Raw genomic sequence first — 27198 nt, forward strand, 5'->3', positions numbered from 1 at the left:
CGAATAAACACGAAAATGTATGAAGTCACTACTGTAAGCCGCTCTGGATAAGAGCGTCTGCTAAATGACATGCATGGGAAAAACGACCATCGGAGAGCTAATAAATCTGAAGGAAAAAAAACAAAAACAAATGCATCCAGAGCAACTATACATTACAATGCCCTTATTCCTGCGGGATAACTCAAGGAAGAACAATGGAGCATCTACTGTATTAACTCATTGTATACCTAACTAGAATATGATCCGCTTGGTAACAACCGAAAAGTTCTAAAAACACCTTTGGCTGTTTATTTGTTTGTCCAATGCTTACATGAAAGAGACACAACGAGACACAACTAAACTATGACACTCCAAATGATGTAAAATGTCACAGTAATGTCGATATAATATGAAGTGTCCCCATAAAATCGAACTGGGTTTGTGCAGCACGACAGTAAGGACTGAGAGTGGCGTAAATGGGACAGGCTCCCTACAGCCCGACCCAAACTACTGCAGGGGGGGGGACGGGACGGGGGGAGAGACGGTGACATTTAAGAAGTGGTAAGCGTCTCTCCCTCAAAAAAGGTTTCTACTTTCCGTTTGCCAAACAATGCTTAATTCATGACTATAATTAGGCCAATGGTGGAGATGAGTGACAGAGGGAGGAGGGTGGCGGTGGTATTGCAGAGAAATAATCCAAATGCATTATGGGAAAGAGCTTTGTCCCCTGCTGTTTGTGACAAAAACAGAGAGGTTTTCTGCGTGTTTGTTGCTGACGTAAATAGCTGCAAAGTACTTGCTGGAAGGCGCTAAATCAATTATTGACCCTAATTTTGGGAGGGAAATCTTTTTTGTTTGTTGCTCTCCTCTGGGCTAATCCATGTCTGAATTGGCCATTCTGCCAAATAGCTCAGATCTATTTGCTAACCACTTACTGAACAGCACATAAAACAAAGTGATAAATACATGATGAGGGATCTAGGCTACTTGGAATGTGTGGTTGTGTGGAGCGCAACATGAGTGTGTGTGTGTGTATGTCCACTGTCCATGTATCTGATGCTGATCTTGTTCAAAGCGAGATATCTAAAACCCAAATATGCTAGCCTATATATAAACCACATTTTCTCCATACCGAATGAGAACTAGCTAAGAAATGATGACAAATACGACTCTTTAACTGAGCTTAAACTGACTGCAAGGCAGACGGAGAACAAAACAAATGAGCAAAGTGTAACTGCTTTTCTCCAGGCATGGGAAAACGGCTCATACATTTCATCATCACCCCCTTCACGACGTAATGAAGTGTTTCCGCGTGACTGACAGGTGGATGAAAGACCTCCAGTTTCCACACCAACCACACAATCTCCCATAGAGCCAATGCTACTGAGTGAGGGCCTCGATCCACACCCCCACTAAACGAGACAATGACGCCTGTCTGTCTGACACAAAATAGCAGGGTGACATGAAAACAGAAGCATAACTCATAAAAAAGCAGATTTGGACCTCTGGACTGTCATAACGGGCTTTCAGAGAGCCATTCGCTCAAGTTTACCGTTCAATGTTTACCTCAGCAGCACCTTGAGAGGAAAAACCGGAATGTGAGGACTCGATATGAAACATTTAGAAACCTCCACTGTCTAAGACAAACTGACAATTCTCTTTAGCACAAGGGTGTTTCTGGCAGAAGCCGTTTTTCCTGTCATTCTTAAGTTTGTTTCTGTAATCTCCACAGACACGCCTTTTTCTCGCAACCTCTTTTTCCCCATCTCTCATTCTATCCATCCCTCCTGTTTTCTCTCTGTGGACACCTAATCTCTTTGCTCATTTTTAGCCACACCATTAAACTCTCTATGTTGTGTTTTCTCAATCGTTCCTTCAACCCTCTGTACAAAAAATTGCTTTTCCACCAAATGCTTTTTCTCTTTTTCCTCTTTCCTAAACACTGTTCCTCTCTAAAGTATCTCTCTCTCTCTGTCTCTGTCCCCCCCCCCCCTCTCGCTCCGTTTATTCTGGAAAAGATAAAAACCAACTCCACCACTCTCTCACTGTCGCTTGGGGACACACAAGGCTTCTGGGAAATTGCTTTTTTAATTGTTGTTGTTATGATGCCACACAGCCTGTTTTCCTCAAGTCATTAATCAAACTGGCCATGGAGGGTCTCATATCGACACACACACACACACACACACACACACACACACACACACACACACACACAGCTAACGGTGGCCAGGGATGGTATTTAGTTCGTTAAAAAGCACTTAAAAACGTGGTGGAATTCAAAATGTATTTTTACAGAACTGCCTTGACATAATGAAATAATACACAGTTAGCATATTACTCTTCTTCATTAACGAATAGGGTCTGTTTGTTCATTCAGTTTATCTGAAGGCTTCGGTTGGTTCAAAGGGAAAAAACTTGTCTGTTGCCCCTGCTCTGTGATTTAGAAAGAGAAGGAGATTTTTGTATTTCCTTTTACATTAGAATACAACTGTGATACTACTTAAAGTAGGCTATACACACCACGTACTGCTGGGTTTAATCTCGGTCAGTTGTTTTGAAGAGTATTAAGTGTGTGTGTGTGTGTGTGTGTGTGTGTGTATAGACGTGCATCCCCATAGGTCAAGGCCAGAAATAACCTGGGCAGGAAAGAGCAGAAGAGGGGAAATTCCTGTTTTCTGTCCATTGTCCCAGTGAAGGTCATGGTTTATATTCACGTAGTCTCTTTTTCTCCTTCCTTTTCTTTCCATCCCATTCTTTCTTTCACCTTTACAAGTCCCCCGCTTGCTGTATCAATAACTATTGGCTTCGCTCCCTGTATGTTTCTACTTCTCTCTTGTATTCATCTCTTGTATCCACTTCTCTCTTTCACTCACACACACAGTACATCAAGGCTGCTGTTGCCAGGGATCTGAGGCGCAGGGAGGTTGTTTTTGGACGACGCACAGCTGAACAACGCTACACCAGCAGATCTACCCTCTTCTATTCGACCTTAAGGGTCTGTGCAAGTTTGGCAGTGTGCGTTTGTGTGTGCGTTTGTCGATTGCAGGTCAACAGAGTGCGTGTGATGTGTTTGCATGTGTGTAAGACGTATTGATGTTGATGACACACAAATGTATTGACGGCTGACTCACGGGTCCTGGGTACTTATACTTCACTGTGGATGTGTGTGTGCGACTGACAGTGTGTGTGTGTGTGTGTGTGTGTGACTGACAGTGTGTGTGTGTGTGTGTGTGTGTGTGTGTGTGTGTGTGTGTGTGTGTGTGTGTGTAGACAAGGTCAACGGTCATCCCGTCTCTCCATGGCTGACTCATCTCCAGGATCTGATAATGAGATGACGGTCTCTCTCGTTCTCTCTCTCTAACCGCTATACACACCGGGCCATGCAGATGAAAGCAGCGGCCGTTTATTTGGCATCACAGTCGGCTGCAGATACGCCATGTTTGCCAAACTCCTGGAGCGGATCTGATGACACTGTCACTCCCCCCCGGTCAGCCTCCAATTACAAACCCAGCCAGTGTTCCCAACTTTCCTTCCCCACATGCTGTGCTACTGATCTCAGAGCGGTGAAAAGCTTCTGCTGTTGCTGTTGTTAATTCTATTTCTATTGTTGTTGATCCCCAGGGCCGACCCTACCATTTTGTGGGCCCTAAGTGAAAATGCGTTGCCCCCCCCCACCCGCCTAGCAGGAAAACAATTTAGTGGCCCCACTCTTGAAGGTGCAGAGAAAAAAAAAAGTGAGTTCATTTCCTGCAATTCTACACATTGTGCTATGACTTAAGTTATGTTATGATATCTGAGAGAGAGTGACTAACTAAATCAATGGGGGCCCCCTGGAGGTCAGAGCCCCTGGGCATGTGCCCTACATGCCCAGTCGATAATTTGACCATGATTAGTACACATTTTTGATAGCTGGCTAGACTAACTTACCAATCTAAAAAATCTTTGCTGACATGGGCTAATTGAGTGACTGACATTACAAGAGAAAAACTGCTGATGCACAACCAAATTTATAAACTGCACCTTGTGTATTCTACTATTCAAACTCTCAAAAGTAAGTTGAGACCACGACTGAGTTCCCCCCCCCCCCCCCAAAAAAAAGTGTGTGGGACCCTGCTTATGTATAGGGCTGGCCCTGTTGTTCCCTACCTAATGCTCTCCCACTGTTTCTAGACCTGTGAAAAGTTGCTGCTGCTGTTATTCTAAACTCACTGACACTCTCCCACTGTTCTCAGACCTTTGAAAAGGTGCTAGTGCTGTTGTTGTCCCCTCCCTGTTGCTCTGTTCACCCTCTGTTCCTAGACCTGTGAGGAGCTGACTGCATGTTAGGAAGTGGTCCCTTGTTTGGTGACTGACAGTGCTGCTGTGATGTAGAGGTAGTAAGTTAGAGTAACATGCTGTACCTTGATGTCAGGCTGACCTAAGTATTCCAGTGGAGACACAACCACCACACTGAGCTCCAGAGAAACCATCAAACTGAGCTCCAGAGAAACCATCACACTGATCTGTAAATGAGTTTGGAGCGTGGATGCTGTGCAGAGTTTTGCTTTTGTCCTCTCTACCTAAATCATTCAGGTGTTTACAACACCCTTCTGTCACCATCACCCTGACAGCAGCTCAAATGTCACTTAAAGGGATAGTTCAGGTCAGATCTATATTTGGGTCGAATTACCCTTACCCGAGTTGTCTGAAGGCCATGGTGACAGAATCCACAAGAATCCATGATTTACTTCTGCACGGCGACGAGTTAGCATATAAGCATCGTCAAAATTCATGAATGTTAACAGTCAAAACAATGTTAGCAACGCTGCACTACAAGCCCTGACTTCCTCAAAAACACTTCAAACTATTTGGCTCAGGTAATCAATCTGCGAGTGCCCAGTGAATATAATGCAACTGTATTGTCCATTTTACAGCAAAAAGTTGCGGCTGTGAGACTACATGACGAAAAAGTTCCAGTTTAGAGTGACAAAATTCCAGCAAATATTTCACCATTATGCGTGGTAAAAAATATACTGAACATGTAAAATTAACATGTAAAATGTTGGTCCCATGTTCATCAGCTGTCCGGGTGGCTGGTCTCAGAGGATCTTGCAGGTGAAGGATCCGGACGTGGAGGTCCTGGGCTGGCGTGGTTATACGTGGTGTGTGGTTGTGAGGCCGGTCGGGCCTACTGTCAAATTCTCTAAAACGCCGTTGGAGGCGGCTTATGGTAGAGAAATTAACATTAAATTCTCTGGCAACAGCTCTGGTGGACATTCCTGCAGTCAGCATGCCAATTGCACACTCCATTAAAAATGTTGACATCTGTGGCATTGGTTTTTGTGACAATACTGCACATTTTTGAGTGGCCAGCACTCTGAATCAAATATTCTTCTCAAAAATAACATGTGGTAGAACGTTTATTTTGATTGGCAATTTTCTGTGTTTATCAAAGAGCCATCAGGTAGCCTGATTTCAGATGTACCCATGTAAACAGGATTATTAGGAAAATGGTTCTTCTTGCAGAGCATGTAAACATTTTAATTGATCTATTACATTAATCTATTCACAATAATACCAGTATTGTGTGCATGTAACCGTACTCAGAGAAGATATTGTGTATAAGGTATAAACGTATACAAGAAGCCTTTGATATGTAAAGCCTTTACAAGCAATATCTTCTCCCTCACATTCTTTCCCCAAATTATACAGAGGCAACTGTATGTTTTCCATTTCTGACTTTACAGAATATTACCGACCTCTTTCTTTGCTCCAACCACCCTTTCTTAGTTCCCCCTCTCTCCCCATCCAATCCCATTTCTCAGTTCCCCCTCTCTCCCCATCCAACCCCATTTCTCAGTTCCCTCTCTCTCCCCATCCAACCCCATTTCTTAGTTCCCCCTCTCTCCCCATCCAACCTCATTTCTCAGTTCCCCCTCTCTCCCCATCCAACCCCATTTCTCAGTTCCCCCTCTCCCCACCCAACCCCATTTCTCAGTTCCCCCCCTCTCCCCATCCAACCCCATTTCTCAGTTCCCCCTCTCTCCACATCCAACCCCATTTCTCAGTTCCCCCTCTTTCCCCATCCAACCCCATTTCTCAGTTCCCCCTCTCTCCACATCCAACCCCATTTCTCAGTTCCCCCTCTTTCCCCATCCAACCCCATTTCTCAGTTCACCCTCTCTCCCCATCCAACCCCATTTTTCAGTTCCCCCTCTCTCCCCATCCAACCCCATTTCTCAGTTCCCCCTCTCTCCCCATCCAACCCCATTTCTCAGTTCCCCCTCTCTCCCCATCCAACCCCATTACTCAGTTCCCCCTCTCTCCCCATCCAACCCCATTTCTCTCTGAGAATAGTATCTGCTGAGTCAAACTGCAAAACCTCTGCAGTATTTACTGTATCTCCCTCTCTCACAACTCTTTAATGCCGTCTGCTCCCCTCCTCTCCCCCGCGTACCTCTATAGACTCTATAACCAAGCAGCAGTCCCTTATCTTCCTATAAGGTATTTGCTGAGTCAGAGGGTATAGTATGTACGGGAGCTCAGGGATCTGAAGAGTCTTTAGTAAATCTGAGGTTACATACTGTGCTCAGCAGGAAGTGCCCTTTAGGTCCTATGGGAAATGATAGTTCACTAAGCCATGACAGGCACAGTTGCACAGGATGTAGGCCTAGACAGGTAGGGTAGCGGGAAACTATACATATGTGGGTCAAAGTTCTGTTGAGTGGGGTGTATCACTCTAAACATTCAGGCTTCTGCTTATTAAAAATCCTAAATGACTTGGAATGATCATTTAGAGATATTCCTAGAGATTTACGCTACCTATTCAAGTGCACACAACATGTCTGGTTGAATCACATCATCCTCTGCAAGTGGCTACACTCCAGCAGTTAAACTCCACAGGGTAGCTGATCTAATATGAATACTCATCAATCAATACAGACTGATCACCGTAGGATGGCGGGTGATCATAAACGGAAATGATGTCACTAATGTACTTATGGAGATCGACGAGGGTGATTAAACATGGTGCACTCACAGAATAGGATAGGAGGATATTGGGAATTAGTAGATGTCAACGTCGCACCATCACTCATGGTTTCCCCATGTGAACGAGAGCAACATGGACTAGCATTCAAACTCAGAGGTAACAGCAGGGTTTCGGCTCATTTGTGCCGTAGTTCAGCCCTACGCGTTGTCTTTTTAAAGCGCAGCCAAGGGCCAGATGTCATAAGAAAGTCTCCAAATGAGTCGCAGAGGGTGACAAATGATTTGAGCATGACAAAAAAAAACTATCCTCGCTAGTGGTGAACTTTCTATTGATTTCAATGGAATGATGTGACCGACCAGATAGAGAGGAATCGTGGTCTATTATATTAGACCAACTAACCAAGACGTTATTGCCAGTTACTTTTTGCTCTCACTTTAAAAAAAAAAGTTAGTTCAAAAGAACTGCCCTTCACACAAGCACGATAAAAGTGATGAGTTTGGTTTGTTCAAAGGAGCTTTCGGAATACATTTCTGTAATAATGAGTTGGCATAAGAACTTAGTGTGCTACAAACTACAAAGCTAGAGGATAAATGAAGCGGACCAAAAGGACAGCAAATGATTTCTTCCCCGTAATTACCGGAGACTTTGTTCCGGTAAGAGTAGTAGCGTTGCCTCACACGCCTCGGCTAATTATCTCATATCTGCCACGTAAGTGGGCTCAGCTCACAAGGAACCCGAGCACAAGGGAGAGGAGGATCAGGTCGAATCTGAGATCTGAAAACTGCTTTTTCGGGATCACAAAAGGGACATGCCTTACCTCACATGCCCCCAATGAGGAACAACTTATTTTCTCTCCCTCTCTCCTAATCTTAAATTGCACTGGCAAGCGCTGTGCCGACGGCAGAGATTCTACTAAAAAGACACCATCGGGCCAAACGTTTCAAGGCCAGGTAACAAATGGGTCCTGTCACGACGGTGTCATGAATTCATTAGTTGGCCATTCTTTCGACTGCGCCCAGTTCCAGTTCCCAGCCAGACTCAGCCACTAGACTGAGGTGACATCAAGAGGAGACCTCTCTACTTTTCAATGAAGTCTGAAAAACAATTTCCGACTTTTTGTCAAGAATCGTAATATTCCCCTAATGGGCTACTTAAAGTAGGCAAAACAAACAACAACAACTGCAGCTTTCTGTTCTAAAGATGTCAAAAAGTCCTGAAGCTGGTGGCTCAATTCAAAGACACCAGACAGACAGACAGTGTGGCTTTAAGCAGTCGCATCGCTTCCCGCAACTTCAAACAGCCACCAAAGATTTGAGGAAAACAGAGCTACAGGGTGATGATCGAAAGTGAAAAATCTTATTATCACCCCCTTCTGAAAACCGTCATTTCATGACGGCTGGCGTCATTTCAACAGCGGTTTTAGAATCTAAATTTAGACAATAAAAATCCTTGGGAATCGGGATGCGTTTCTTTTGTGTGTGATGGTTGTGCCTTTGATGTTCCCTGGAAGCCTTGTTCGCTAATGAGGTGTGGGGAGGGGATGCTGAAAGAAAAGACCTCCTCTTATCTCCTGCATGTATCCCAGCACAGCAGTTTCAGTTCAACAGGACAACCAAGTCTGCCATGCACACACACACACACACACACACACACACACACACACACACACACACACACACACACACACACACACACACACACACACACACACACACACACACACACACACGTCTCTGTGGGGAATTGAAAGCCTTTTCATCTTCAGTCTTCAGTAATCCGCTGCTATTAGCAGTGCTGAGCGGAGGGAGGGAGTCGCGTAGCGGCCCTAGGATGACGGATATGTGCCAGCATGGCGGTGACTGGTGATCCTGAGAGGCGGCGAATAGAACAATCCCTCTCATCTTGACAAGTTCTGCACATGGGACACGGAGAGGGAATTAATCCCTAGGAAGCTCGCTAATTAACGAATGCAAAAACGTATTTGAGCCTAACGAGACTCCCGTCATCATTGTCTTATCAATGCCTCCCTCGCTCGTTATGAGTCTGCAAGCTAAGCTATTCATAGTTTCGAGAAATAGTCTACATGGGGGTGCTGAGAATCAGAGTATGGAAGAACGGATACTGAACGATATAGCCTGTGTTTGGTTTGGTAAACTGCCGTTGGACATGTAGTTCTGCAAAGGAAATGAGGTACACTCAACAGTAGCAAATGAAAGAGGGATAAACCTGCGCAACAGTGTGAAACATAAAATGCAAATTAAAGGGCATGAAAACTCTTTCTGGAATATATTCAGCCAAGCATGCTTTTGAAAACACAAGCCTCAGACTGTGCTGTCTGTTCAGCAAAGGCCAAAGCTATGGTCCACTGAAACAAGTTTATTGCGAAAAACGGAACCTCAAAAGTCAGATACAGGAATAAAATAAACACACTCGTCAATAACTTCATCCATGTAGAATTCTGAGTGGGAGAATGTTGTTGGAGAGGAAATGGATTATTCTGAATGTTTCATGTTCAGTGGCGATTTTAGCATGTAAATCTTGGTGGGGCAAACCCCCCTCCACAAAAAAATTGGGATGCATGCCAGCAAAGCCACTACACAACACAACACTAAACAATACATGAATTGCACTATAAAGGTGACAAACGGGACCGACAAACTGTTAGGGCCTACATAAAGCTGTCCCAACAGCAGTCCTAACACCTTACCACTGCTACACCTGGCTATCAGCTGAGCCTTGTATGGCAGCGAAACAGTTCATTTCGTAGATTTGGCGGTGAGGTAGTGCCCCCATGTGTGACAGAACACTGAGCCAATCACGGTGCAATTAGAGAACATTAGCAACCCCTATGTAATGCGGTCTGTGTGTAGCTGGTTAGGAGTCAGGCGCAGGACAGCAGGTATGAGTAAATAAACGTACTTTACACAACATAAATCAAATGCAATACAAAAGAGAGCCCACATAAACAGACCTCACTACAAACAAAACAATCACTCACAAAAAAACATGGGGGAACAGAGGGTTAAATAATGAACAAGTAATTGGGGGATTGAAACCAGGTGTGAAAAACAAGACAAAACAAATGGAACATGAAAAGTGGATGAGCGATGGCTAGAAGGCCGGTGACGTCGAGCGCCGAACACCGAACACCGCCCGAACAAGGAGAGGGACCGACTTCGGCGGAAGTCGTGACACCGTATTTTCCACTGGCTGCCCCACCACCACAGAAAGCACTGAGCTAGGCTGAAACACCTGCATTTATGGAGCTGCCTTACTCAAGAGACCATGTTTGTATGCAGCTTTATTAATTCAAATATATATATTTTTTACATTGTTCTCAAACTGATATGTGACACATATATATTTTTTATGATATATTTTTTTCATTTCATTTGAGTACCCGAGTAAATGACAAGATTACTCCAACAGTCCAAAATGCCCATTGCTACATCAGACATCATTACGAATGCAAATACATTCATTTCAGAGTAAAAAAAAAAGTCTAATAACCTTCACAGTGAGCAGTCAAAATGTTTTTGTTTGTTGTAGGTGGTCTTTATTACAGGCCGAATGGCATCCTATTGAATCCATAAGACCCAGAAAGTGCTGCCTGCAGGTAAATCAATGGGAACGCAAGGCAGGGATCGATAGTGCTTCTGCTTTCTCTCTGGTGGATGGAGGCTGTCAGCCCACAGAACATCAGGACATCTGACGGCAGGAATGGGGATCCCGGGGAATGATGAGAGAACGATGAAACATAAACACGGGAGAAATCGAACCCCCTGCTAATATCCATGATGGATTCTGTGAGTGTCACGCTGGGGCGCTGTGGTGTCTGTTTGTGTGCGCAAGAGTAAGTGTGTGTGTTAGTGTGAATGTGTGTGTGTGTGTGTGTGTGTGTGTGAGTGATTGCGTATGTGTACAGTACACTGTGGTATGTCAACGTGCATGTAATTGACGCCCTGAGGGGGAGCAACACTTCCTGCATTTAAAGTAAACAAGGGAGGTTGAAGGTCGCGGAGTCTCGCTGTCATTTCTACTGGATCAGATCAGGCAAGGGATGACATTTACTGCACCATCCATATCCAATCCAATGTCTGGCTGTCTGTTCATCTGGGAAAAAACACTTTAAATGGTTGAGGCACGATCGTGGTTTTTGACCAAGACGTGATTCATTTGATCGACCTGCTTCTGACAAACCTGGAATTCTTTCTGTCCCGACTGCATAGTGACCATGCGGAGGTATCAGAGCCTGGTGAAATATGAAATTGCTGCATAAACACGGAGCGAGAGAGTGAGGAGAGTCACGTATTATTGAATTGCACAGAGGAGTCTATATCAGGAACACGTCTACAGCTGGTCACGAATCAACACCGTAAATAAAGGTGTCAGTCTACATAGTGGAAATGAAATGTACACATGGCCACACATTCATTCTCACGTGTGCTCCCACATACGGACACTGATAGAAGCGCACCCAATCACAGGCTAACTAAAGCCAAATGATTTAGCCTACATATCCAGTCAAGGATTCAAGAAGATGGGAAATATTCGACTAAACTCCTGCTCCTGTGTGTGCAACGCAGCAGCGTGCTGAAATGAAAACAGTGAGAGTGAGGAAGACCATGACGAAGCCCAATCAGACTATTAAGTGTAACACCAGTCTAGGTCCTCTGAAGCGGTTATTGTGTCTAAGTCTGTAAACGTTGACAAAGGGCTCTCTTATCCGATTATTTTTGGTTGTTGTTGTCGACATTGGAATGGATCCTCTGGACCTGGTTTCTGGATGTGATTTGCCAGTTCAATAGCTCATATCAAGTGCTCTTGGGAAGGTTGAGGGATGAAGGTTTCTCTATTGAGACTGAACGAGAGCCAATAGAAATAAACCCTTACAGTGATTAAGCTCTCCCTTTCAAAAGCGTCTCATTCAGCGGACCGTAAGCTGCACTATATGATTTGACAGGGAGCCTTAAACTCTCAAATAAAATCAAAAAATATTGAAAAATAAACATCCAGTTTAACTGCAAACACAACACATCTGCAGTCTGACTACAACCCTCATCCTACTATTCCACCACAGGTCTCTTCCCTTCTACCAAATGGGCAGTCATCTCAAAGACATACCAAACCATAACATACAGTACATAATGATCACATGTACTCCATCTTGGACTGTAGCTTATTCTGTAATAGTCTCCTGAACAAAACAAATATGTCATCTAATTTGTACCATACTATTCACATTGTCCTCTCATGCCTTCCTTCCCCAATGGGCTGACATTGCAGCTGTGGTATGGTGTGTTGTTGTGTTAAAAGTAGAGAGGAAGGAATTTCCCTCTGTTCTTAACCTCCCCCTCCCACCCGTCCCCTCTGCTCTGTCCCCTCTGTAGGATTTTAACTAAGCACAGTGTGAGTGGAAGAAGATGCTAACCTAACCACCATCATAAGTTCCAGTCTCTCTCTCTCTCTCTTTTTCTTTCTTTCTCTTTCTCTCTCTCTCCCTCTCTCTCTCTCGCTCTGTCATGCATTTATTAAGAGATGAGCATTATAGAATATCTCACACCGATATGGACAGAGTGAGTCATTAGCCACTAGCAGCAAGTTTGCTGACATAGTATAATTGCAAGCAATGAGTGGGCCTTGTCTGCAGCTCCCACGCTAGTCTATAGTCTGTGTGTGTGTGTGTGTGTGTGTGCGCGTGCGTGCGTATCGGCATCTATGTGTGTATCAGTCAATGCACTTGAGGATATGTCCGTGTGCATTTACAAGCCAGTTAATGAGAACGAGGGAGAAGCATGGTTTAAAGGCCCAGAAGGTTGGGCCCAAAGCTGACGGAGGGGAACGATCAAAGCATCAGGTCTTCAGAGAGAGGAACGCGGAGGGCTTGAGCTATCTTCACTCATCAGATCCCTTATCCGTTTTGGCATGCCTTCCTGTGCTACGAGTAAATGGGAAGAGATCCCCGAGCCAACGGAGGATGACTTTAAACAGTATGAGTGGGAGGGTTGTGTGTGGCTAGCTCACTGTAGGTTGATAAAAGCTGAGGAAATGAAAATGAAAAGCAGGGAGGGATGGACACAGACTAGAATTCAGGCCATTGTGGTACAGTGGAGCCAATGCTATATAGATAGTGTGGATGGCACCACTAGGGCTGACCCTCACAGGTCAAGGTCAGTAGAGCAAAAGCCTGGACATGGCAGAAAGTGTCTATAGGGGTTCAAAGGTCACTGGTAGGAGAAACATCAGACTCCGCAGTACGAGAAGGGAAAAAAAGGCAAATGGATGAGGTTCGGGGTGAGAAAGCCAGGCTTTACAGTAAATCAAATAATCAAAATGCTCTATTGCATTTCCTCACTACAGTGCAGTGCCTGGAGGACTGTGGGGGGACAGGGTGGGGGACAGGTTGTGCCCTGGCCATAACCACTTATAGCAGCTCTATTTACTAGTTATATCAGTAAATGGGTGCCAATTTGCCCGACATGTTTTATACCAGGTTTTAGCCACATCCTTCTCTCCACACAGGTTTTGAATACCTTTTATGGATAACTAGGATGCGAGAGTCCAGTACGCAACCAGAAATATGGCTTACAAATATAATTTTGTTGGCAAAATTGCACGCACCCCTGCTAGCATGCTCCAAATAACATGCCAAAATCAACTCAGTCATTTTAAAGTAGAAAGGGGAAAAGAACATTGTGAACATTGTGAGGAATGCGGTGTGGTGTGAGTTTCACAACGACCCTCCAAACAGGACTTTCAAGTTCCATCTCAAGCTCCATCCCCAGCTTTGTTTCGCTACTCCCCCCTGGTACCAACCACAGCTAGCCTCTTCTTTGATTGTGCGATATGGGGGGACGAGCGTTTTACCCAGCAGATAACATCCTTTTTTGTGGCAGAACCTTTTATCCACGCTCCACACTCGGATAAGACATCTATCCAGTCCTCCTTCATACAAGGAAAAAAAGCTTCAGGGATCGAGATGAGGCGGCCAAATGTTTGTTTTCTCCCACTCCAGGTTTCCCTTGAAGTGTTGTTTTTAGTTCCCCCATTCCCTGCATTTTACCCTCAGCCCCCTACCACAGCCCTGAGGAACAGATAAACGGATAGGACAAACCAATCCCTGCCAGGCTCGGCTAAGAGGGGGACGGACTCTGAAATTAGTACAGGAGGAGAGAGAGAGAGAAATGAAGAGAAGGATTGAGAAGTCCAAAGAAGAGAAGAAAAACAGAGTTCTGGCTCTTGGTGGGCCGGGTGAATTTGTGGCGATTACACACTAGGCGTTAAAATAAATCAGCCGAGCGTCTAAACGGCTCGCTTTGGAATTGTGCCCACGGGATGGAAAGCAGAGCCCAACCACAGAGACCTCAGATAGAGAGAGAGAAAGATGGGGGGGGGGGGGGTGAGAGAGAGAGCGAGAGAGAGATGAGATGAGAGGAAGAAGGGGTGCATGAAATGGACAAATAAGCAGAAAAAGATATACACAGAGAAGATGAAATAGAAAGAATGAACTAGAGGGGAAAAGAACGAGAGAGGGAGGGGTGAAAGAGAGATGGAATGTGAAAATTGGAGATGAGAATAGAGAGGAAAGAGTGACAGAAAGAGAGTGAGAGTGACTGAGGAAGACAGAAATAGTAGGGAGAGGGAGGCAGAGGGCTAGAGCCTTCATTTACAGGCAACATTAATCCAATTTTCTATATCGGATGGATGTAGAATTTACTTTCCCTCTGTTTGAAGGGAGCAGAGGAAATCCCCAAAAATCCTTATTGAGCGTGTCTGGAAAATAATATAACATGCACAGGAGAAAACACTTGAAGATACTAGCTTGCCTTGCCAAAAGAAAATGGATCTCAAATATCATAGAGAGAGAGAGAGAGAGAGAGGGAGAGAGAGAGGCCTCCAAAAATGTGTGTCTTAGCTGCACAACAGAATTCAGGAAGCAACTTATTACTGCCAAAACTCACAGTTCTTCCTATAAAAGATGTAGGTTGGTTTTCCAAATGAACGAGCTTGGTTTGCTAACAGGGACTACTTAGCCCCTCATCCACTGGTGTGTGATGCCAGGAGGACATTATGCTGTCGCTGCACTGTGTGAAAACCCAGCCAGCTTCTCAGCTTTGCATACTGAAGCACTACATGATGTCGTAGCAATGCAGCCAATTCCAACTCTGCCACCGACAGACTGAGCAAAAGACAAGGCAACAGAGAGCGTATGAAAGTGGAAAGCGGTTCAAAGGAGGTGAGGACCGAGGGCAAGCGAGGTGAGATAGAGAGAGGAGAACTGGACAAATAAGAGGGATAGGGAGAACACAATGAGTAGAAAAATAAATAGGAGAAGGAGGGATATGGCGCAATAGAGGAATGAAAAAGTAAAAAGAAAGAGTGTTAGGCAGGAAAGGAAAATGGTAGAGAAAAGCAAAGGAGATAAGGAACAGGGAATGAAGAGAGGAGAGGAGGAGTTTGTGAAGAGGTGAGAAAGTGAAGGAGGTGGGGGGAGACAGTGATGGTAATTGGAGAAGACAGGGCTTTCAATATTCCGAGCGAGGCGTCAATTGAAAAGAGTCGTCGATTGAAAAGGAGTCGACGGGCTCACTGGAGGGGCCTGGCTTGGTACACATCCTCTCACTGGAGACACACGGGTTATAGACTACTGGGGCCTGCCTGAACACACACACACCATACACATGCGCTTATGCAAACACACATGTACACATGTACACACGCATGCACACGCTACTTTTCTTTCACAGCGACAAAGCAGTGATTCAAATGGTGCCTATCTAACTGCAATGCTCCCCACTGACATTTCATGCTACATTTTAGCACAAAACATTCTAGAAAAAAAATAAATATATATTCTGAACAAAACATGTTTTCCTCCTTTGGCAACCACCTCATTTCTATTTCAACAAGTCTAAGTCCTCTCATCATCTCTACCTCCCGCTCTCTCTCTGTCCTGTCTAGATCTGTCTCTTTCTCCTCCTGTCTTCCTCTCTCCTCTACTCACCTCTCCCTTCTGCCCTCCTTTCTTCTTAGATCATGTGGGAGCTGTCCTTGACCAGAGAGAAACTGGCTCTGTCAGATAGAGATAAAAGTGTGTGTGTGTATATATATATGTGTGCGTGTGTGCGTGCATGTGTGTGAGAGAGAGCGAGCCTCAGGGGGTGGCATTGTGGCCTGCAATACGTCACTCTTTCCTTCAAAAATCCCTGATAAGCACACAAAACACTGCACCGAATTATCTGAGGTCATGTCTCTTAACCACTGTCGCCACTGCTTTGTTCTCATGCGCACACACACACACACACACACACACACACACACACACACACACACACACACACACACCCACTATGTTTTTTTTTATCAAAATGCCTTCTGGAACATGTGAACTTTCATGTGCCTTAATAACAAACTTGTATTTTATCTGTAAATACAAATAAAATTGTTCAATTACGGGCCTAGTAGGTTTAGCCACAGAAAAAGACAGGAACCTTCCCGCTAGCCATGATTGGCTGAGATAATGGATAGGCTGGGCATGCCGAGAGATGAGTTCAGATTAGTATGCCATGTAGCATGCTTCTGTCTATAACATGAGCTGCTCTGTATGTGTAGATAATCCTTTCTACCATGTCTTTTTTGAAAGATGTCATGAGGAACTGAAAAAGTGCTGTCCTGAATTTAACAGGCACTATCGACAAAGATCAGTGGGGAAAAGTTGTGATGGAATACTTTCTGAAGGACGATCGTGCCATGCTGACTCTCTCTGACTCTGAAAATGAATCAGACGATGAGGAAATCCCTGATTTAGGTAAAACACATTTTCGTTGAAGCAGTCGTTGTAGAGTCTTCTGGTGACAGTGATGGGGAAGAAGCGGCGATCAACAGCGTGGTTGTCATGGAAGAAGTTGACCGAGTTTTGAAATCAGTGGAACGCCCAGTGGAAGCAGAGAATAACAGCTAAGGAACTGAGAAAATTCTGCCATTTGATTGAAAATATGCAGAGGGAGTCGAAAAGAGAACACAGAAGGCTGTATAAAACACCTGTCTTCGGGTTACATCTTCAAACTAAGGGCAACCATGGCATCCATGACAGAGAGGGAGAAGCGTTCATCCGTCTAGTTAGGTACAATTTCAGATATTATACATGTTTAGTCAGAAAGTAATTTACCTTGCAAGTTAAAGCATACTGTTAGCTAGCTAACGTTAGCTGGCTGGCTTGCTAGCTAACGTTATATGTCAAATGTGTACTGTTGGGGGTACTGGAGGACCAGGAATGGGAAACACTGGATTAGGATATAAACCAAGGACTAGATCAAGTGTATTTTTGCTACTACTTTCACCTCTTTAAATTTTTGGTTGTTTACTACACTACCTTACTCACTCTGTTTAGCACATGGCCTCAAATGTGAATACTTAAAGAGATGGGTGGGGCTAAGGCTTAAGAGGGTGTGAATGATGTATGTAGACCAGTGGCGGTCGGTGCCGTTCAAGATGCAGCATATTGGATGGCTGTCATTCATATTCCATTCACCCAGCTCAATGTAACATTGATAGGTTTAGGCTATTACATGACAGTTGCATTTTCCCTGTACCCATCATGAGGTTGCTACAACATAGCTTATGACACATTCAATACCGCCTTGCACACTCTTGCCTGCATCTAGCCGATCTAGGGAGTAATCATTAGTCCAACAGTTGCAAATGTGAATTTTTATTGGACATATTTAGGTATTTTTATCCCCGTTTCGTTCCGTTTGCTTCCATTTAACAAGTGTTTTTGAACAGAATCGGTGGAATGAATACACCCGTGATCACACGCAAACACAGTTCACTTTCATAGTATCCACATGAAAACAGCAACTATCTACGTGCTCTCCTCCTCGCACCTTTTTCCTTCGCTTGTGGACATCAGTGCACAACACATCATCTGTCTGTGACCAGACGAAAAAACCTTTCCAAGCCAAACCTTCACCACTATAACCACCACACACAGCCTGCATCGTTGTCACGCCATAGTCAACATAGCTACTATAACAAATGTGTTCGTAAACCCTCTACAATCATGCAGTACAGTGTACAGTCAGAAAGCGGTGGCAATAAATTAATAAAACCAAATGCTTACCTTGACTTGGAAGAATCCCAGTGTTGGATAGCCATAGCCAGCTAGTTAACATAGCATCCCTCACTGTTTGAGCTGAGTGTTTGAGTGGGCTAAACTAGCTAGCTGCATTCACTAGCTAAGTGAAAGTAAGAAAAAATACAACCAAATATAGCTAGCTCTAGCTCTCACTTCTCCTTAATTTTGGAAGAAATTAATTTGTTCAAAACTGTTCAACTATTGTCTTTCTCTCTCTTTGAGTCAACTACTCACCACATGTTACGCACTGCAGTGCTAGCTAGCTGTACATTTTGCTTTCAGTACTAGATTCATACTCTGATATTTTGATTGGGTGGAAAACATGTCAGTTCATGCTGCAAGAGCTCTGATAGGTTGGAGGACGTCTTCCGGAAGTTACTATGTCTATGGAAGGGGGTGAGAACCATGAGCCTCCTAGGTTGTGTATTGAAGTCAATATACACCATGGTGCTACCCTACATAGTGCTGTTGAGGCTACTGTAGACCTTCATTGCAAACAGTGTTTTAATCAATTATTTGGTGATGTGAATATATTTAGTTTAGTTTTATCAAAAAATGATACCTTTTTAATGTTTCACTATTTGTATTTTTATGAAATTCACTGAGGATGGTCCTCCCCTTCCTCATCTGTGGAGCCTCCACTGGTGTAGACAAAGAGCTCTCCAGTAGGTGTACCAAAACATTCAAGGGCCATTTTCTCAAAAATGGGGAAACAAGTTTATCAACTTTCAAAGCAGAATTACTTTCCCATTGTTCCTCAACTGCAGTGTATGATAGAGTGTCTTGCGAAAGTATTCACCCCCCTTGGCATTTTTCCTATTTTGTTGCCTTACAACATGGAATTAAAATTTATTTTTTTTCTGGGGGGGGGTTGTATCATTTGATTTACACAACATGCCTACCAATTTGAAGATGCAATTTTTTTTTGTGAGAAACATTTTCTTGTTTGTTTCACAAATAAATATTTTGCACCTTCAAATTGGTAGGCAAGACAAAAAAAACAGACAAAAAAACAGAATACTTGAGCATGCATAACTATCCACTCCCCCCCTCCCCCAAAGTCAATACTTTGTAGAGCCACCTTCTGTAGCAATTACAGCTGCAAGTCTTTTGGGGTATTTCTCCATAAGCTTGGCACATCTAGCCACTGGAATTTTTGCCCATTCTTCAAGGCAAAACTGCTCCAGCTCCTTCAAGTAGGATGGGTTCCGCTGGTGTACCGCAATCTTTAAGTCATAACACAGATTCTCAATTGGATTGAGGTCTGGGCTTTGACTAGGCCATTCCATGGCATTTAAATGTTTCCCCTTAAACCACTTGTGTCTGAAGCAGGTTTCCCTCAAGAATTTTCCTGTATTTAGTGCCATCATTCCTTCAATTCTGACCAGTTTCCCAGTCCCTGCCGATGAAAAACATGCTGCCACCACCATGCTTCACTGTGGGGATGGTGTTCTCGGGGGGGGGGGTGTTGGGTTTGTGCCAGACAGTGTTTTCCTTGATGGCCAAAAAGCAACATTTTTGTCTCATCTGACCATAGTACCTTCTTCCATATGTTTGGAGAGTCTCCCACATTCCTTTTGGTGAACACCAAACATGTTTGCTTATTTTTTTCTGGCCACTCTTCCGTAAAGCCCAGTTCTGTGGAGTGTACGGCTTAAAGTGGTACTGCGGACAGATACTCCAATCTCCGCTGTGGAGCTTTGCAGCTCCTTCAGGGTTATCTTTGGTCTCTACTTTTGCAAGGCACTGCATACACTTCCTAGCTTTAAGTATCTACTTTTATCCAATGTAAAAAAAAAAAGTGCTACATAGGACCGCATTCGAGCTGGTCGGTCACATATGGACAAAGCCAGTGGGACAAGAGGCCATTCCTAGACTAAGGGTCAGTACAGATAAAGAGAGATAAGTAGACCTCTGAGAGAAACATTTTAAGAGTGAGGGAGAAGCTGCGAAAAAGACAGGGAGAGAGAGATGGACAGGAAGACAAAAGGGAAGAGACAGGTAGAGTGCATCAGTGGGGGAAGGGGGTCATTGATGGTAAGATAAAGAAGAAAGAGTGAGAGATTGCGAGAGAGAAAGAGAGAGAGATAGAGAGACAGCGAGAGAAAGACAGAAAGAGAGAGAGAGAGAGAGAGAGAGAGAGAGAGAGAGAGAGAGAGAGATGCTTGTAGGCCAAAACCTGGGCCCTCCTACGCCCTCCAGTCATCCTGACTTCTGTATGGCTCAGCAGGCCTACACACACACACACACACACACACACACACACACACACACACACACACACACATCGAGAACAGAAGTGGGTGCGGTAGACTACAAGACCAGTGTATGCAAAGGCCATTTGAATAAGACATTAACCTGAAAACAACAGACGCTGGCTGTTGTGGAGATGTAGCCGGTCTGGTCTGGCCTGTCGCGGGGAGACCTGGCAGAGACCTGACAGCCTGCAGATACCCTGCTTCACTCACCCTCCCTCCCACCCTCCGACCCAAGGGGTTGGCACGGTAACCGCAAGGCAACGTGGGCAGATCTGACAGACGGGGCTCTCCTCCCCCCCTCGGCCTCATGGGAGAAATAATCCGCACACTGAGTGAACTCTTCCTCCACACACAGACAGAGAGAAACAGGGAGAGAGAGAGAGAGAGAGAGAGAGAGAGAGAGAGGTCATGATCAGATGAGCTCCTGCATTTTTCCCCATGTTCTTAAAAAAATATAGATTTAGAGTTAGATAAACTTTGATTTTTTTGTCAGGAATATATACAGGATGCTACCCTCTACAGCTAACCTTCAATCCAAATCAAAACTCAAAACCTACAACCTGATTTTGGACAGAATTACGTAATCACCTGGAAGGTTTACAACTCCCAAAGAGTATTATTCCAACGCTATACAGCAAGTGAGCTTGAAAATAACAGAAACCCGAAAACACCATACAACCTGCAACTGAGTGAGTAATGTTTAGTCTGAAGCTATATTTTATTTCCAAAAGCCAAGAAGAAAATACATGACTTTATGATTACTGAATGCTAAATTAAGGCTGCCAAGCTTGATACAACTTCAATTAGCACTGACGTGTCAAGTGAGAGGTGTCAAAGCCCTTTAGCCCAACAATGGCAGGAGAGTCACACAGTGTACTCCAACCAAATGGAGAGGCCTTAGAAGCGCCTCCCGCTGTTCAGAGGTAATTAAAATACAGTAACCTGTGTATGTAAAGAATGATAAGGCAAGAAAAGATCACAAAATGAAGCTCCTTATGGAAAATCAAGAGTCACTTTTTTGCTGACAATTATAAAAATGAGAACATCCGCAACCTCATCTTCCACACAGACCATCCCCTGGCATGGCACAGTGCTGTATTAGCACACTACCCCTCTGTTAAGAGAGGGGGTGTTAACGAGGGGTGGAAACTCAGGATACTAGACACTAGACAAGGACTCTGAGGTTTACAACTACCAAAGAGTATTTGTAAATAATCCCCCCCCCCCACGCCAAGAGGACCTACATCCAGACCACAACACCACCAGCCACATACACACACCCACCCCAACTAATCAATAACCTCAAAGTCAACCATGCCCACACCCCATTTAGGCCCCCTCAGATCAGATCTATGCCCCTCCTGCCCACCCCATGCACCGCACCCCTGCAAAGTGGGCCTTAACATGGAAGTCACACATATGTCCAGGCCGTGAGCGGGCAAACAGGCCCAACCCCCACTCTTACACTAGCCCAAGCCAATGGCATGTACCAGATGCTCAGCAGGCTCTGCTCACACTTACTGGCCTGAGGCCAAACCACACGACCAACAACATTGGACACTTTATGGAACACAAAGCCTTCACTATCTCATCCTGGAATATCCAAGGCCTGAGGTCATCTGCCTTTGGCCTAAAGAGCAGGAACCTGGACTTCATTAAAGAAATTGTAAATACAGACATTGTCAACCTACAAGAAACCTGGTATAGAGGAGACGGACCCACTGGTTGCCCTCTAGGTTACGGAGAGCTGGTAGTCCCATCCACCAAACTACCAGGTGTGAAACAGGGAAGGGACTCAGGGGGTATGCTAATTTGATATAGAGCAGACCTAACTCACTCCATTAAATTAATCAAAACAGGAACATTTTACATTTGGCTTGAAATTCAAAAGGAAATGATCTTAACAGAGAAAAATGTCCTCCTGCGTGCTACCTATATCCCCCCACTAGAATCCCCATATTTTAATGAAGACAGCTTCTCCATCCTGGAGGGGAAAATCAATCATTTCCAGGCCCAGGGACATGTACTAGTCTGTGGCGACCTAAATGCCAGAACCGGACAAGAACCTGACATCCTCAGCACACATGGGGACAAACACCTGCCTGGAGAAGACAGCCTTCCCTCCCCCATATGCCCCCCTAGGCACAACATAACCAACACAAACGGGGTCACAACTCCTGCAGCTCTGTCGCACGCTGGGTATGTACATGGTCAATGGTAGGCTTCGAGGGGACTCCTATGGTAGGTACAGCTATAGCTCATCTCTTGGCAGTAGTACTGTAGACTACTTTATCACTGACCTCAACCCAGAGTCTCTCAGAGCGTTCACAGTTAACCCACTCTGACACCCCTATCAGACCACAGCAAAAATTACAGTCTACTTGAACAGAGCAATACTCAATCATGAGGCATCAAAGCCAAAGGAACTCAGTAATATTAAGAAATGCTATAGATGGAAGGAATGTAGTTTGGAAACCTACCAAAAAACAATTACGAAATTCAATCCCTTTTAGACAACTTCCTGGACAAAACATTCCACTGTAATAGTGAAGGTGTAAACTTGGCAGTAGAAAATCTTAACAGTATATTTGACCTTTCAGCTTCCGTATCAAATCTAAAAATCTCAAATAGAAAACTGAAGAAGATGAACAACAATGACAAATGGTTTGATGAAGAATGCAAAAATCTAAGAAAGAAATTGAGAAACCTGTCCAACCAAAAACATAGAGACCCGGAAAACCTGAGTCTACACCTTCACTATGGTGAATCACTAAAACAATACAGAAATACACTACGGGAAAAGAAGGAACTGTAAATCAGCTCAATGTAATTGAAGAATCCATAGACTAACCACTTCTGGGAAAATTGGAAAACAATAAACAATCAACACCACGAATAATTAGCTATCCAAAATGGAGATGTATGGGTAAACCACTTCTCCAATCTTTTTGGCTCTATAACAAAGAACATACAGCAAAAACATATACATGATGAAAATACAAATCTTAGAATCAACTATTAACTATTACCAGAACCCACTGGATCTCCAATTACCTTGGATGAACTACAGGACAAAATAAAAACCCTACAACCCAAAAAGGCCTGTGGCGTTGATGGCATCCTCAATGAAATTATCAAATATACAGACAACATTGGTAATTCAAGGCTAAAGTGGATTGTTTGCGAGCCATTTAGGATGACTCAGTCAATTTTTTTTCATGTTCCAATCGATGCACGTTGACTAGAGCGCCTCATTGTTCTGTTCCTTGAGCTACCGTCATTATACCACAATGTGCCAATTCAATTAGGTTGCCATCCCCTATAATTCAAATAAATGAAGGCTTATGTCAAAACAATCAATGTGTAAACACAAAGGAGGAAAGGTGGAGGGGAAGTCAAGAAATAAATTGAAAAGCATTCTTAGAAACAGGGGGAGGGAATTGGCTCAGTAAATTGTGTCGTAAATACAGAAGCTGAAATAATCAACCACATCTCTCCTTTAAAGATGAATTGAAGATGACTCTTGTTAAGGTGCCATTTGATGGTGTGTGAGTCCTGAAATTGCTTTTAACTATTGTGCGCAAAGCAGCATTTTCCCTACTGCGTGCATTTCTTTCTAAACCATTTGGTGTTGTTTTGACTAGTGCGAGTCGTAGCAGTGTTTTGACTAGTGCGAGTCGTAGCAGTGTTTTGACTAGTGCGAGTCGTAGCAGTGTTTTGACTAGTGCGAGTCGTAGCAGTGTTTTGACTAGTGCGAGTCGTAGCAGTGTTTTGACTGCTGTCAGATGTCAAGTTGAGTGTCAAGAGTGTCATGTCTTCAGTATGATGCTGTGTGAAGTCTTCGCACTAGAACTACCTTGTGGTATTCAGAATAAAGGGTACAGTTACCTCTTAAGACCACTACGTAGTGCACTCTTTAAAGCAGAACTGAACTCAAAAAAACAACTTCTCTAGTTGAAAATGACATATGTGACATCGATATTAGTCCGAAACATTTATTCCAATGGCAAAATTGACTAGAAATTGGCAAGTAGTTACATTTTTGTCATAAGGTCAGTATAATCCAAAAGTGAGTTTTGTGAGATTTGTGTACATGAGTTAGTCGTGACTTACTTAACGGTTGGGTTTTGATCTCGACAATACCGACTTGCCGACTACCATGGGATAAACAGTTGCAGTGATTGTGGTCTATCCAATCGTACAGCTGCACACAGACAGTGAGACAGACTTGGCCAGCAGCACAGCAGATCAAACTTGGTTTACATAATTGGTTTACATTGACTTGAGAAATACTGCACCAAACACCTTAGCTAGTAAAATTGCTAACTAAAAGCTCCTCGGCAAAAACATCCAAATTAATTACAGATTGCTTGAGTTATCGTAGAATCATTCTGACTATTTTGAGGAAGTGATACTGGCTTTGTTCCTATGGTGTCCAATGAGGGGCAAACTTAAGTAACTGCCACATCGAACCACACCCCCAAGACTAAAATCTTAATGAGCAACAGAAAAACATGCAGAATCCGTGCGCTCAGTCACTCTTTAAATCACTGTGTATAGTGTTTGTATAGTGTTTAAACTATATGCAGAACAATGTTTAAAATATCAGGAGTGTTCAGACTATTGCAAAAAGACCTAGGTTTGGTATATAAAGTGCATAGTTAAGTGGTTATGCAAAACACTAGAATGTTCTACAAGGTATTTGAACAACAGTGTCATTTTGAATACATTATTTGGGTCATACTATCGAGGGCAGTGTAGTGTAGTGTTCCGACAACAGTAGATGTGGGACAATACTGCTCGGAGGAGAAATCCTGGTCGGCGGGAAGTATAGGAATACACCAAACTGACAGGTTGTATAATAATTAGGCCTTACATAACCATAGGGATAATACACCTGCTTTTGACAACAGTGGTCATTATCCAGTATCCACTGCCAGTTCTGTCACTGAGCAGCACATACACAAACGCATTGTAAAATACATGCACACATAATAACAGGCATGCAGAGCACATATACCTACCTAAATGTGTGCCCTCAAATGTGTGCCCTCTACAGACAAGGCCACACACACGAACATACACGCACACGCACACGCACACACACACACACACACACAGTGTGCATGGAAGAGGACCAGAGCAGACCTCACTCTCAGTAGGAGACTATAGGACTAGCTGTTCCAGGTGTAACCTGCCATCTCTCTCACAGGTCCCTGACAGATAGAGTACAAGCAGCAGGGCTGGAGGAGGGAGAGAGCTGGAGACAATGTGTGAGGGTAGAGAGGGTAGGCACTTCCAGCATGGTGAGGGATGGGTTGGATGGGTTGGAGCGGAGAGATGGAGTGAGAAAGAGAGAGTGAACGAGAGACAAAGAGAGAGTATGGACTTCCACTATGGCGGGGGGAATGAGATTAGCTAGGCTGACTGCCTCAAACCAGTCTCCTATGAAAGGACCAGACACTGCTGTCAGCCTGAGCCCTGCGGAACATCAAACCTTCGCCCAACACCCCTGACGGTTAGCACGGCATATTTAACAGACCCTGTCTATTATAAACCTCATCTTCCAGGCAAAGCAAAGCACTCTCCACTCACGTGCACACAAACCAGTTTCCTTTTCACCACCACTTACACCAACTGTAACACCTATCATACTGTCACTGTCATGGTCCAAACCTGACGACAAGAGGACACTTATTAAACCGACACTGTCATGAATCTGCCGCTCACGATTACACCCGCTTCACTCAGGGAGAGAATTGACATACTCCACAGATGAATCATGGAGAGTTTGGGGGCTTGTCAAGGGAGGTGAGGGCTTGGGTGAGGTGGGGGGGGGGGGGGGGGGGGGGGGGGGGGGGGCGTGTTGGCAGGCAGTAGTGGGGCTGCAAAATCCCTGAAGCTTCGCTGAGGGGTGTGTGAAGAATAAGGGGTTGGGGGGAGAAGGGAGTCGGCGATATCGCGACGTGAGCAGCTGGTAGGGGATAAGCAGAAAGGCTCCACAGGGGAAGCGCCTTTAGCATGTCAGGCTCCGTCTGCAGGTTTTCCCTGATGATATGGGCGAAAGAAACAGAAAGATAATGTTGGCTAGCGCTCTTACACTGCTGGCAGCAGTTGGATGGATAGTTGGAATGTGTGTAGGTAATGGGGAGAGTGACAGGAGGGGAGAGAAGGGGGGCTGTGTGTGTGAATTTGTTTGAAGGGTTTCACTTCTAAGCAATTCTGAGTGGTCCAATTTCAATCACATTCACTCACACCTGCGGCTGGAATGTGCTGAAATTCTCCATGGCAACCACTGACATAGTCCCTTTAAATCTGGGCTCGTGATTTCAGAGGTACCATAAGAGGAAGGGGCCTTCGTTTTCATCTTGAATGGCGGCTTACCTTAAAAGTGTCTGCAATGTATTTTTTTGTTGTTGATTAAGTATAGTCTTTCAGTTCTGGCACTGAGGCGCACGCAGAACTCGTCTCACACTGTGCCTTTCCTTCCCATTTGATGCAATTAGTATGCTCCTGACATTCAGCCGCTTTAAAGGCAAAGTGATCCTTAAATTGAGCAATACCCTAAGGACCATTGCAGAGCTGCACTTACAGGGCTAAAGCTGTGCTCATACGGACGTTATCTTCGCTTTGATGAGTTTGTTTTTTAATTGGGATGTTTTTTTTTTTTAATTGGAGGCCTTGGCGTTGTTTCTAGTTGAGTTCAACTTTGAACCTGACCTAGTGAATCTTCCTTGACCTTTGAGGGATGTTGTTGACAATTGCTTTGATGCTATTCCACCATCAGAAGACCCCAACAGCTATTGGAGAAATGAAAGAAGGGTCCATTGATTGAGGCCTAAGATCATTCT

At 44.3% G+C, this 27198-nt stretch overlaps 1 protein-coding gene across 4 annotated transcripts in view; it reads right to left on the reverse strand.

Annotated features, from left to right (window-relative positions):
* Positions 1 to 27198, reverse strand: part of LOC110538107 (junction plakoglobin a) — a 58417-nt gene that overhangs the window by 23030 nt on the left and 8189 nt on the right. Inside the window, exon 2 of one of the 4 annotated variants that reach the window (XM_090193156.1) lies at positions 20448 to 20690. The exons of 1 other annotated variant lie outside the window; for it this stretch is intronic. The gene's annotated coding sequence lies outside the window, so the exon portion shown is untranslated. Of the gene's footprint in view, positions 1 to 18074; positions 18384 to 20447; positions 20691 to 27198 lie in introns of those variants that run through there. 2 more of the 4 variants (XM_090193155.1, XM_090193154.1) reach the window with 2 other exon arrangements.

This window comes from Oncorhynchus mykiss, chromosome 12 (genome assembly GCF_057628025.1).
Source record: "Oncorhynchus mykiss isolate SJ-2025 chromosome 12, ASM5762802v1, whole genome shotgun sequence".
Classification (NCBI taxonomy): Eukaryota; Metazoa; Chordata; class Actinopteri; order Salmoniformes; family Salmonidae; genus Oncorhynchus; species Oncorhynchus mykiss.